Below are 14,106 nucleotides of genomic sequence, written 5' to 3'. Positions count from 1 at the left end.
GTTTTCAAATATAAGTTTAAAATTTAAGATCAAAATTTAGAAATTTGAATATTGAAATTTTATCTGTGTCATATAAATTGAGAGTAATAAGAAAGTTTTAATATAATAATGAGAGTTGGCGAATTAATTAATTGGGTGTTGCTAGATTTAGGAAAGAAAATATATAAACTGGAGTATAATACTTGTGGCTACGTGGAGTGTTATTTTTTCTTTTTTATTAATTTTTTTTTTTTCTCATTCCATAGGAAATTTTAGAAAGTGGAATATTAAATCCTCAAATATAGTGCAACTCCAAATGCTCACCGGAGAGAACATCAGTGGAAGCAAAGTGACTGTAAAGCGCTTTGTGAAACCCTAAAATTATTATCTTTTAAAAGATGTAAACAAACATCAACTAGCTAAGTAACTTTGATAGATGTTAGGACTTTTCTAGAAGCTTCTAGAACTTGATGTAGATGTTCTACGCCAGCCATTTGAGATTTTGCGTCTTTTGCACGCGCTAACTCAAGCGCCGCCTCCATTGGAGCGGAGCGGCAAGTTGGGTTATCCGAGGGTCCAATCTGGTGAAACGGGTTAGATCTATTGAGAGAGAAAAGTTGAATTGGAAATTGTCGATTTTTTGAGAAGAGAAAGTGAAATTTGAACTGTGGAAGAAAGAAAGTGAAAGTGAGAGAGAGAAAAAGAAACACAAGTTACTATTAATAAGATTAAATTATTTAATAATTGTTACCCAATAATTAGGTGCAGCAGATCCGCTACTCCTCCCTTAATCAGAGATCTCGGATGGGAGTCCTTCCCGAATGAAAGTTCTACGCGGTGCAAATTCGGATATAATCAAATTTCATTGCAAGTACCGGACACCAGGTGGAAAAAAAAAATTAATAACTAGTAAATGTTTATGTCGCACCGTTAAAATTTCTAGAGTCAACTAAATTTTTCCTCTAACTAGAATTTTTTTTTTATGTCTTTTAAATTATTAACTATTATGATTTATAGTAATTTTTATTAGTTTTCAAATATATGTTTAAAATTCAAGGTCAGAATATAGAAATTTGAATGTCAAAATTTTATCTCTGTCACATAAATTGAGAGTAATAAGAAAGTTTAATAATATTATAATGAGAGTTGGCGAATTAATTAATTGAGTGTCGCTAGATTTAGGAAAGAAAATATATAAACTGGAGTAAAATACTTGTGGCTACGTGGAGTGTTATTTTTTCTTTTTTATTAATTTTTTTTCTCATTCCATAGGAAACTTTAGAAAGTGGAATATTAAATCCTCAAATATAGTGCAACTCCAAATGCTCACTGGAGAGAACATCAGTGGAAGCGACTGTAAAGATCTAAACAAATATCAACTAGCAAAGTAACTTTGATAGATGTTAGGATTTTTCTATAAGCTTTTAAAACTTGTTGTAGATGTTCTATACTAGACATTCGAGATTTCGTGTCTTCTACATGAGCTAATTCAAGCACCGCTTCCATTGGAGCGGGTCAATCGAGTTATCGGGGGGTCCGATTTGGTTAAACTGGTTAGATCTGTGTGAGAGAAAAGTTGGAAATGGTGGATTGAGAGGAAAGTGAAGTTTGAACTGTGGAGAAGAAAGTGAGAGTTAAAACTTGAATAGAGTCAAATCATTAGTAAGAAAAACTAATAGCATAATCAGAGTTGGGGATTAATTAATTGGGTGTCGCTAGATTTACGGAAGAAAATATATAAATTGGAATATAATATTTGTGGGGCTTAATAGCATTTTGCACGGGCTAGTTCAAGCGCCACCTCCATTGGAGCGGGTCAGCGGGGGCTCCGATCTGGTGAAACGGGTTAGATCTGTTGAGAGAAAAAGTGTTGGTTGATTGAGAAGATAAAGTGAAAGTTTGAACTATGGAGAAGAAATGAAAGAGTTTAAAACTTAAACAAAGTAAAATAATTAGGGGTTGTTTGGTACTCGAATGGGATAAATAAGGATATCTGGAATATTTTATGGGATTATTTTATTCCACTATAGGATTGTAATTTCACCTTTTTAGGAGTCGGTTGGTTGCGGAATAAGTTAACTCAGGATTAATCATTTTAAAATTAGTTATTTCGGAATTGTTATCCGACCTTCCTATGGGTTTAAAAATAACACAGCAATCCCGAAATTAGTTATACCGCAATTTTATCCCAATCAAACATGGAATAAACTCATAGCTAATTTAATCTCGATATTAATTATCTCTTATTCCTCGTGCCAATCAAGCCCTTAATACAAATGGTGGAATGGATTAATTAACACCTAAAACCAAATGATCTCACATTTTATCCTGAATTATTATCTTTATCCCGCTAACCAAACGACCCTTAATAAGCAATTTTTATAATGAGAGCAGATTAAAAATTGGCTGTTTGCTATATTGAGGGAAGAAAATATATAAATTGGAATATTATATTTGTGGCTCAGTGAAGTTTTTTCTTTTTCCTTTGTTTTTAAGTTTCGTCTCGTTCCATAGGAATTTTAAAAGCTTCAAACTAAAAGCGGCGCTTATTCGCATACTTGGCACCTTAAAATTGTTGTCTATAAGAAGATGTAAGCAAACATCAACTAGCGAAGTAGCTTCGATAGATGTTAGGGTTTTTCTAGAAGCTTCTAGAACTTGATGCATAAATATTCTACACTCGCCATTTGAGATTTGTGTCTTTTGTACACGCTAACTCAAGCGCCCCTTTCATTGGAGCGGGGCAGTAGGGTTATCGGGGATTCGATATGATGAAACAGGTCAGATCTGTGTGAGAGAAAAGTTGAACTGAGGGAAATGGTGGATTGAGAATAGAAAATGAAGTTTGAATTGTGGAGAAGGTGAAAGAGAGAGAAAAAGGAAAGAGTTAAAATTTAGTAGGTGTTTGGCCATGAAAACCAAACATTTTTCACTTTATTTGGTATTTTTGGTTATATTTTTGTCAAGAATATTTGTTTGTTTGAATGTATTGAAAGCGAAAATATGTTTTTTGGTGTTTTTCAAATTCCAATTACAACTTCAAGTTTTATTTGGAATTTCCATGCCCAAACATTGATTTTCAAATAAAGTGAAAACGTTTTCCGGAAAAAAGTGAAAAAATTTCATACCGAAACGGGCCCTTAAAAAGAGTAATATATTTGCTCTCTCGTCTCAAGAATTTATTAGGCACAGTTAAAATTTTGAGAGTCAACTAAATTTTTCTCTAACCAAATTCTTTTATGATAAAATATTTTAAACTGTTAATTATTGTAATTTTATATGATTTTTTTATGTAATTTTCACATATACAAATTTTAAAAGTTTTTTTTTTTTTTTTAAAGTTTTTTCTCATTCCATAAGAAATTTAGTGCGCGTCTGAACACAACCACTATGAAATTTAAAAATAAATAGTTTTTAAGTTGAAAATGATATTTGAAAATTAGAGTTGTGTTTGAACACGAATACAAATTAAAGTTGTTTTGAATTTTGTGAGTGATTAGAGTGAAAATGTGAAAACGGGTAGTTGGAGTTTTTCGAATTACGAATTTTTTTGGAACATTGTAACAATTCTGTCCAAACTTGATTCCAAATACAATTTCGGAAAAAAAAAAAGACTGAAAACTATTCATGGCTAAACGAGCCCTTAAAGTTTTCTCTCATTCCATATGAAATATATTACGTGAAAAATTATATCCGCACATATAGTTCTTGGCCAAGTCCTTAGGAAGTCAAAAATACTTTTTCATGAAGCAATTTGTATTGATTGTATAAAGATTTAAATCGCAAATATAGCGTTCTTAACCACCCTATAATTCACCTAGATTTTAATATCTAGTCCGCTCTAGTCTTCATCTATTTGATTTTATATACCATGTCAGCAATATAAGGCACTTACTTTATACTCATTCAGTTAAACACCAAAAGATAAAAGTAACAATCACACATAAAATCATAGTTTTACATAACACCATAAGATATACACAAGCATGCACATTTGAAAATGTCCAACCGTATCATTTATCATACATAAATCCTATTAGAAGAGGCAAATCCATATTTTAAACTTTGAGTTCGAGCTAAAAATTTGATTACAACAAATTTGATATATCCGGATTCAAAACTTATTTTTTGTATTTAGTGCATATTTTTACACATGTACAGTATAAATTAAAATTATTATATTCGGATGAACTCGTTGCTCGTATTTTACATTCGCCCTTGAACCCTGTCAATGATAAATTTGCTAAGCATAGCGCATATGCGAACACAACTTTTCTACATACTAATATTATTAAATAAAGTTATCTATTAAATAATTTAATCATATAAATTTTTATACAATTAATTAGCACATAAAACTATAGGACCAGATGGTGCCCAAGTAGCATAGGACTAGATAAATATAATATCCATGGGGCCATAGTCCTTTGTTTGGGAGCTCAAATGAGTAAATGTAGCAAAGATGAAAGCAACTATCTAACTGCAACACTGATTAATATTAATAGTTCTACCAATAGCAAATAGAGAATGAATTTGTCAGTTAATAGGAAGAAACCTATTTCGCCGACAATGCCAAACAACCAACTTTTTCTTAACTATATAACTAGATGATTGGTACCCGTGCAAGGCACGGGCCTATGCCCGACACCATCCTTGGTAAGTTTGTATTATTAGCACTTCACAAGATTGATAAAAAGAAATTCAATATTAAAACACTAAAAAAGGAAACTTCGGTGAAATGCGTATAACATATTAACACTTCATAGTTTTTCTTGGATTTAGGAACAAAATTCTACATTAGTTTCTGAGCTTAAATTCTGGTACTGTCATCGAGTCTCACTTTGATCTCAAGTGAGTGCCTGTCAAAGTCTTCAGAAAAATCTTCTTCTTCAAGCGCTAGTTTGCACATCTTTTCAGTTCCGGCAACACCATCTGCAGCTGTCAACCACTGATAACAAATATATACATGCGTATCTGGTTTGTTTGTTTTGTTAGAGCACGATAGTTGCAGACTGGATAGAGAGTAAACACCAATCAATTAAAAGATATTGAAACCTAGATAGAAGAGAGCCAAAAATATATTTTATCCTTCTTACGACAACAAGATAATATAAAAAGACATAAAGTACAATATTCAGTATAAACCAGTGAATCTAGTAATTATTTTTTCTGTTAACATGTTTGGCTCTAAACAAATGGTATGACGTAAAAACAGCCTGACGATCGAGATGATGAAGACGCTAGTGAACTAAAGGCTAAAGTTGTCATGCTGTTATCAACACATTATAGTCAATATAACACGAAAAAAAATCTAACACAAAAATCTAACATTTAAAATAAAATCCAACTGACATACCAAATGATAACAAATTCGTCAATCACCACAAGAGATGACAAAGTTAGCTTTTATTATTTAATTTGGTCTCACCCACAACTGCGGAAGCCAAATTATTTACCAAGGGAAAAAAATTAAACAAGAGTGGTTAACTAACATAGATCCATTTTTTCACGGATGTTAAAGTAAGCAAATGAGAAGGCGAGCTTCATCCAGGGACATAGCTAGGTGGAAGCAAGGGGTTCATCCGAACGCCCTTCGCCAAAAAATCATACTATATATAAGGTTAGAAATAGTAGATGTTGATTCGACTTCTTCTTGGGTTTACTTCATCATATTTTCAATCCCTTTAGCGTTCATCCTAGCTCCGACAGTGCCTTCATCATTCCAGTTCCATCATCACAAACAACATTCATCATCATCTATTTCTATTTAACTGTCAATACAAATAGAGCAGAGATAAGCAATATTACTTCTTCGGTAATAATGCAGTTAGCGAGATAAGTACATGTATAAAAATAAGAAAGCTTCCAAAACTAAATGACCGAACACTATATACGTTCTCACCATATAATTCTAATGTCTCATATCCCACATTGGGGCGGGGGGATTGGAACTCCTCAATCAAGTCAAATTAATCAAGATTTGCTCATGTTACATAGTCATTTTCAACTGCGCTATATTTCACTCATATAAGTACCCAGAAATCCAAGAAGTTTTATGAAGGACACATCCGTTTCCAATTTCCAACAGAAAAGAAAGCTTTCTTCTTTTTCTTTTTAATATATTTTTAAAATACTGATAAATCACGAAACTATTGTACCCCATTCAAAGCCTTTTGAAAAGGAATCAGACGGTAGATCAAGTGAAATTCATTACAGAATAACTCCACAACAGATCCAGTTCGTCTGATCTAATTATTTGTATCCAAGAAATGGAAATTACCCATTTTCCATCAAGAAATCAATATGTTTTACCACTTTATATAGATCGCAAAATAGAAACCCACATGCATCTGACGACTTTGTTGGCTTTTCAAAATAACTGAAACCAATATAACATTTACAAAGGAATAGAAAAGAAAAATATAGAAGGATATAGAGAGTATCTTGCAGGCTTATCATTATGCCATCCAAGTTTCATTTAATTGTATTGCAAATGTTAGTATCGCTGGCTTAGACCTTTAAAGAGAGAAAAATAAATCTTCTTCCCTATATTGTGTCTATTAGGGGTGCTCACGGTTCGGTTTGGATCGGTTTTTATTTAAAAATAACCAAACCAATTGAGTCGGTTATTCAAATTGTCAAACCAAACCAAACCAAACTATATCGGTTTTTGTCGGTTTTTTAAAATACATTGTAGTCACTATCTAAATTTAAACTCATGTGAAATAGTATTGCCAAGAACACTCACTCCTGAAACTAAACTCAGGAGCATACTTATTCTTAGCAATGGGTATTATTGCCAAGAACGAGAGCAAGCACAAAACAAATTGGTAGTATTGCCAAGAACAGTAGAGCAATTAGTTTAATTTAAAAGCATGGCCCAAGAGTATAAAAACATAATATAAATTGTAATGTTTTCATAAAAAAATTAAAATACATACACAGGTATATACAAATTTAATTTTTAAAATAATATATAAAGTCTTTTTGGTTCGGTTTTTTTCGGTTTTTTTAGACTTGAAACCAAAACCAAACCAAATATAGTCGGTTTTTAAATTTAAAAACCAAACCAAATCAAACCAAATAAATGTCGGTTTTTTTTTCTGGTTCGATTTGGTTATCGGTTTGGTTCAGTTTTTCGGTTTTTCGTGTTCAGCCCTAGTGTCTATTATACATGAAGGCACTTCATTGGGAACTAAAAGCAGCACCATCACATGTTCAGAAACTAAAGTTTAGGGAACAAAAGAAGAACAATCATGCGAAAAGTTTAAGGACTTGAAAATGTGGTAGAAGGAATATAAAATGTCAAGCTTATTATTTTTCTTATTAGGAGGTGCGTAAAATTACTCAGTCTTCACTTTTACACAATTCTCTACAGAACATCTGAGGTACTATTTTACAAATGAAGTAATGTTGCTTGCGCAAAGACCATTGAAACGCAAAAAAATTGGTACCTTGTTTCCTCTCATTTTCGAAGTAAGCATGCAATGAGTGAGCATTGGATCCCTCGTAAAAGATGGAATAACAAAATAAATTGAGTTGCCAAAGCTGTGAGTTTGGTTTGTCTAAAATTTCTTGTGGATTGACTCCTTGTTAACAGGAGAGTTTCCTTTGACATGAACCATTCTTGCCCCCCCAAACAGAATCCTCGGCAATTTTGCAAGCAATCAAGCTATACACCATCCTCATACTACATAACAATAGACAAATAGATCAAAATTATAGAGGTATATGATACCAGGAACAAAGACACACTACATTGTGCTTACCGGGACAAAATGGTATCACTTGTCCAGTGAAGAGGCCTGGATATCATAAATAATAACTAAATAAACAGTCAGATAAATGATGTTCATTGTTCCGAAGATATTAAATGGTCTGTTTTGGTACTCAGAATCTGCTTTTTACAGTCGTATAGACTCTCTGGAAATAGCTGATTTCAATAGAATCTGTATTATAAGTCCCCCACAAGCTTCTCTGCATTCCAATTCTAGTGTTGATATCCACCTTTCTTTTATTGTTAGACATCGTTTCAAGTGTTTCACAAAATTTATTAAAGTTTAATCGTAAGTTTAAACTTTTATTCCTACGATATAGCATGAAATATCAATTACAACTATTTAGCATCATAGCGGAGCATATAACATCAGCACAAAAAAAAGTTCAACAATGATAGGAACAAAATGGTGATACTTTCAAAGGTACAAAACTATCAGTAGGGCATATGACTATTCGGAGAAACACACAGCATGAGCTATTCATGGTTCAACAGCGTGAACAGAATACATAAATTACCTCTTCAGTTAAAGTGGTGGACTTTCTTCAAAATCATCAATCAAAATTGAGCGGCCATTATATTCCGACTAAATGAAATAAAAGACATTAAATTTAAACAATTACACCCACAAATTGCAGAATGAACCTTTTGAGGAAAGAACTTCTTGAATTCATAAGACTTTCTCTGAAAAATCAAATTGTGCCGACCCTTCGAAACCCAAAAGAAAACACAATCTAATATTACCTTGTTTCGTGTCTCGCCTGTTATAACCCTCGAAACCCACGACATCGGTGTACCAAAAGGTTCAAAGTTGTTTTAATTGTAAATAAGATTATCCCAAAGAAGGAAGCATCATCAAACTGACTAAATATTTTGGTTCATAGCATATACACTCATTTGCATAACAAAGTTGTACAATTTAGTCTTGAACATGCTTCCAGTAGTACCATAAAGACAGAAGAGTAGTTAGATTGTTCATGTTCTGGCGTTCCAACTAATACAAAAGCCAATTCAGGGGTCCAGCACGTTGAGGAGGACCTCAGTCCAAGTTGAAGAAGCGTCTCATTTTTACGAAATCAAAATCTTAAAACCTTCATCCACCTGTGACAAAGAAGTAGCAAAATTAGAGGGGAGAAAAAAAATGATCCTAAGCAATTCGAGTGGGGTTGAAGAAAGGATTGCAAACAACTTCATTGTAATCAATTATAGATGTTTCTGTTGTTGTGCTTTATTCAATGTCAGCTTAGATAGAACTGATCTTGAGCAATGAAGTAGTAGCATGTTGCTCCTTTCTATTTTCCTACTCTCTTTTCTCTCTAGTCAAAGTAAATATAAAGCAACACAAATTATAAGAATGTACTTGCACCATAGAACACTCTAGGAAACTGAACAACTATAGCTAACTTGCCGACTTGATATATATATATATATATATATAAAGTGCGGCCCTTTTGAAATACTATTATTCGCAAGCCTTTACGTAATATTCAATAAAAGTGTCGAACCTCATTGTTACAAAACTAAAGAAGCTAATGCAAGAGTAGAAAATAAGAATAAACCTAGGATAAGGCATTATATTATGATTTAAACAAATATGCCTCTTAACTTGCGAAAGTTCAACTGGTTAACTAATAGGTTAAGCAGGCCGTGTGTTATTATTAGTGTAATACAGAGTAGTAATAAAGGATCAAAGCATGCCCACATAAATGGGAATAAATACATTTTACTCATTGAAATCATACATGTAAATTTATGTAATAAATAGATACACTGACCTTTGTTTTACTTCTCTTAATTTGGACTTGCATTATTGATGATTTCCCTTTAACGGCACGGAATTTTAATCCGACTATGAAAATCGAGAGGAAAAAGGTCAAACTAACCTAGAGGTGGTATCAACATGCAATGAACAAGTAAATTCAAAAGCACATGGTTAAATCATATATACAAGGACAACAGAAATGGCAAACATATGCTCGTACCTATTGTTTTTATCTCATGATCCTCTTCCTGCTGGTGTATGCAGTAAAAATTCAAATTTTAATTCCTTTAGAAAGCTCCATGTAATGACTGGAGGAATGCCTATCTATATGCATAGCATCCTTTACCCATATGGACTATCAAGAACAACCACTTGACTCTAATCTAATCCTTGAACCAAATCATGCTTTGGAAAATTCACTACAAAGGATTAGAAAAAAGAGAAGGGGAACTTACATATCAGCAAATATTAATCCATTGCAAAAAAAGGAAGGGGGAGGGGGGGACATGCATAAGAAGAAACCATTAAAGAGAAGAAAGATGAATGAAAAACAAAACGATGAAACTAAATTATACTCCAAATTCCGAAATTAACAAAATTTAGTTAAAACGGTATTAACAACAAAATCGAATTAGCTCGCATAAGCAACATACATTGCAAGTTTGGGACTTTACGCATAGGCTCTTTGCGGCTCTTTAGAGCGAGTAGGCTTGAGATCGCTCACCGTACGTCTTCGTATAGTCTTTATGGGATTTAAAAAGTTAAAACCATGTTCTAAATAGTATAATTACATTAAACTACTAAAAACACATCACTCGATGATGAAACACCATGATTTCCCAAAACGAAGAACGATAAACATCTACTAAAATCTTTTACTAAATTCTACCATCATGATTTACTATAACTATATTGGTGCATTCACAACAAAATCTTGGATTGATTCTCCTGACAAATAATCAAATGATTTGTCAGATCTTATGAATTGATCATCAATAAACATGTGATAGGTGATCAACAGGCTATAGAAGTGTTGAATTTTATCCAAGATTAGGATAAAGAGTCTCTCTTTAGAATGATAAGCATTGACTTTTGCTCAACCGCTCAACTCTAAAGCATATGGTAACATGAAAGAAGAAAATTAAGTACAAAAGTATACCTAGAATCAAACAGGTGGGAAGCTTGAATGTAACTTTCAAAACTACTATATTAGCTACTTATACCATGGTTAACAACACATGTGCTTTTAAGACGCCACTAAAAGGTAAAATCAATATGGCTGAAAGATCCCCTTAATATTCTATTGTTATCATGTCCATTTCATCTTTTTCTCGGTTTCAGTCTTAAATTGTAGACCATGCCGACTTTCTGTCCTAAAAATATTCTTCATTTCCAATATATCTAGCTGATTCTTACCTCTACAGACAAATGAAACAAAAGTTCATTTCATTTTTTTGATAGAAATGTATAGATTTCAATCTTGAAGCCTCGTAAAGGGTTGTACAATGACTATAAAATTCCACAACCCCAATGAGTAACTTGTCAACTCGAGAAGGCGATAACACAAGAATTGATTATGAAAAATATTACAAAGCAAAGAAGGAAAAGACCAACCTTTCTCTTTGGCTAAGGATTTTATGATGCATTTTTCATCATTACTAAAGTGTATTCCCGAAATAGGCCGTTGAAAATATTACAAAGCAAAGAAGGAAAAGACCAACCTTTCTCTTCTACGGCCTAAGGATTTTATGAGGCATTTTTCATCATTACTAAAGTGTATTCCCGAAATAGGTCGTTGCATTCTCCTCTCTTAATTTTCGTATCACCTTGAAATCATCTTGCTTGTTATACGACATATCATGAGACGAAAAAATATTAAATTCATACTGACCTTAAAAGTATTCATGGAATCAACGAGCGTACACCCATCGAACGGTAAGGGATCATAATCCCGATACCTTTTTGGTTGAATCGAATAGATGTATGTGTAGAATCCTTTAAGAAAGTTAACAAAAGAGATGGAATATGTGTCCACTATAAAAATCTCAGTCCCCTTTTAAATCTCCTTTCATAATCAGCACCTACTTAATATAAGTCTATCTGTGTGTTATTCTAACATGGTATAAGAATTTCATCAGTGAACATTTAGAGAGATGAGGGAAATATAAAGGTCTAGTGTGCGGAGGTTCTCGGGTGCACACGTTATAAAAAGGAAGCGGGCGTCGCTATTGTTTTCTCCAACCGCTGTCAATACCAAATTATTCAGTGTAGTCCAAATTTTTGGACTACTCGAAAACGTTAAATTTGTCCTTGCTATTTTTAGAGCAATGTTAAAGTCTACTCTGAAAAATCTAAATAGATCGGTAGTTTTAAGGCTCCCTATCAAGAAATAAAGCTTTATTTCGATATGAACATAGAAAACACAACTGTTATAAAACAATAACAGCACATGACCAACATTAAATATGATAAACACATAGTAAAGGATAAATATGTTATTAAAACTTAAATTAAGTTCTGGATACCTGCAATACAACTGCAATGTAATTTCTCCAACAAATGAATAGATTTTTGGGATAAGAAGCCTCCTTTTGCTCCTTCCCAATATCTCATCTTTTTCATCGTTCTTTAACCTCTAAGTAATGGTAATGCTAATACATGAGAAACCTACAAAATTGAAAACAAAAGACCGTGCCAAGAACAAAAGATTTTATAAATAAAAACGGGAAGACGAAAAGAATGATGAGAACAAAATATAAGTAATGTCAACAGGCAAGAGTGCTAAAAGTCAGTCATGCAACATGGCCACAATGCAAATAGCAAACAAAATAAATTTCAAAGAAATGTCAAACAAAAAAAACAAAAACAAAAAAACAGATATCCAAATGAAGCTCATCGGCGGCCGGTAGATCATGCCGGTACAAAGGGATATAACCCAAAGGAGGTGTCAATTTACAGTAGGTCGTCATGTGGAGACCAAAGCTTCAGTTTACAGTGGGTGTTAATTTTTAGCTCCCATTGATGTAAGTTGGAGCCAAAAGTTCTGGAAGAATCGGTGGAAGACGTGTCACAAGTGAGAATTAAATTACCATTGCCCTTAAATATAGACGTATTTACAAGAATGCCCTTCGTCGTACCTATAGACTTACACTTATTACATAGTTAAATATATTAAAGAATGTCTAAAATATATCTATTAAATATTTTTAACTATGTAATCGTCGTTTATTGTACTTTTTATATACTATTTAATTGTTAAGTTATAGTTAGTAAATTAAAAGATTGTTTGAATTTTAGATCACATCAAAGACTAGGCCATTTGATTATCGGAATTAAAAATATTATTCTAGTACTTTTCTTTCTTCAAATTTTCATCATAGCTTTTACTCTTGCATTTCTTTCAAACAATATTTTAAAAAATAATTTTATTGAGCCGAGAATCTATCTCAAAAATATATGTGCTAAATCATGCCATAATTATTATCCATTAACTATAATGTTCCTGCAAAATTTTGTTCATTTCCTATTCAGTATCCTAATTTGAACTTGGACATTATTCTTAGAAGGAAAAGAATATTTTCTTTACCTTGTTGTATAACATGGGGGACTAACCAAAAAAGTTGGGCACTATCACTTTTGTTTCATCATATGTTGTGTTCCCTCTCCACAAAACAAGCTTGGAGTAATAATTATTACAGAATTAACTAGGTTGAGCTTTATAGGTTGGCAAATTGGTTGGCGTTGTCTCCGAGATTTAGGGTTAAGCATCAATGAGCACAAATGACTATCAGTCTGCCCCTAATATCCTTAATTAAAAATTTTGAGTTCAATCCTCGAGACACAACAATGTAGTCATTTTTTGATAAAAAGGGTTTTACATTAAAGTGAAACTTTTCGGCGTGAATCCAGATTAATCGGATTCTAAAACGGGTAGTAAATACCGAATGAAAGACCAAAAAAAAAAAAAAGCACAAATGACTACCACCATCCCAGAAGTTGTGTTGAATTAGTAAGTACTAATCATCCTTAATCTCATATCTCGAGTTTGACCCCTGAAATGAAGTTGTCTTTAGTAGAAGCATTTTACCCAAAATTTAAACTTCTCAGTGTGAATTCGAATTAGTTTGTTTCCTAAAGCAGATACTGATTGTCGGATAACAGACCGAAAAAATAGCACAAATGACTACCACCAAAGGTTGATGTGAAGACATGAAGTTGTAAGTAACCCATATCTTTAACCAGATTCTCGAGTTCGAGCGCTCGAAATAAGGTGGGAGCAATCTACTCCAAAGTGGAATTCTCAACGTAAATCCGAATTAATTGAGCTCCAAAACGAATACCGAACACAGGTTGAACCACCAAAATATGAGCCCAAATGGAAACACATCAATTTTTATCACAATCATAAGCAAGAAGATCAAGAATCTAACACTAAAAATAAAAGTTTCAATCATGGAAAATGTGTGTATGATATAGTTTAAATTTTTAAATCAGGTTATTTTAACCAACTCCACCTAGTTGTGTATATTGAACGTGTGATAACTTGAATGAGAAATATGTATAAGTTATGAAGGAATTTATGTATTAT

The 14,106-nt window shown here is 32.7% G+C and overlaps 1 long non-coding RNA gene across 1 annotated transcript; it reads right to left on the bottom strand.

Annotated features, from left to right (window-relative positions):
* Positions 1-8,608: 8,608 nt before the first annotated feature.
* On the bottom strand, positions 8,609-9,582 carry LOC132051221 (uncharacterized). Its single transcript, XR_009413627.1, has 2 exons — positions 9,532-9,582; positions 8,609-8,857 (listed from the first exon to the last, which is right to left on the bottom strand). It is a non-coding gene; the product is annotated as an uncharacterized LOC132051221 (long non-coding RNA).
* Between the last annotated feature and the right edge of the window lie 4,524 nt (positions 9,583-14,106).

The sequence above is a fragment of the Lycium ferocissimum genome, chromosome 3 (assembly GCF_029784015.1).
Source record: "Lycium ferocissimum isolate CSIRO_LF1 chromosome 3, AGI_CSIRO_Lferr_CH_V1, whole genome shotgun sequence".
Classification (NCBI taxonomy): domain Eukaryota; kingdom Viridiplantae; phylum Streptophyta; class Magnoliopsida; order Solanales; family Solanaceae; genus Lycium; species Lycium ferocissimum.
The sequence above is the reverse complement of the archived record's forward strand: the minus strand, read 5'-3'. Positions and strand labels throughout refer to the sequence as shown.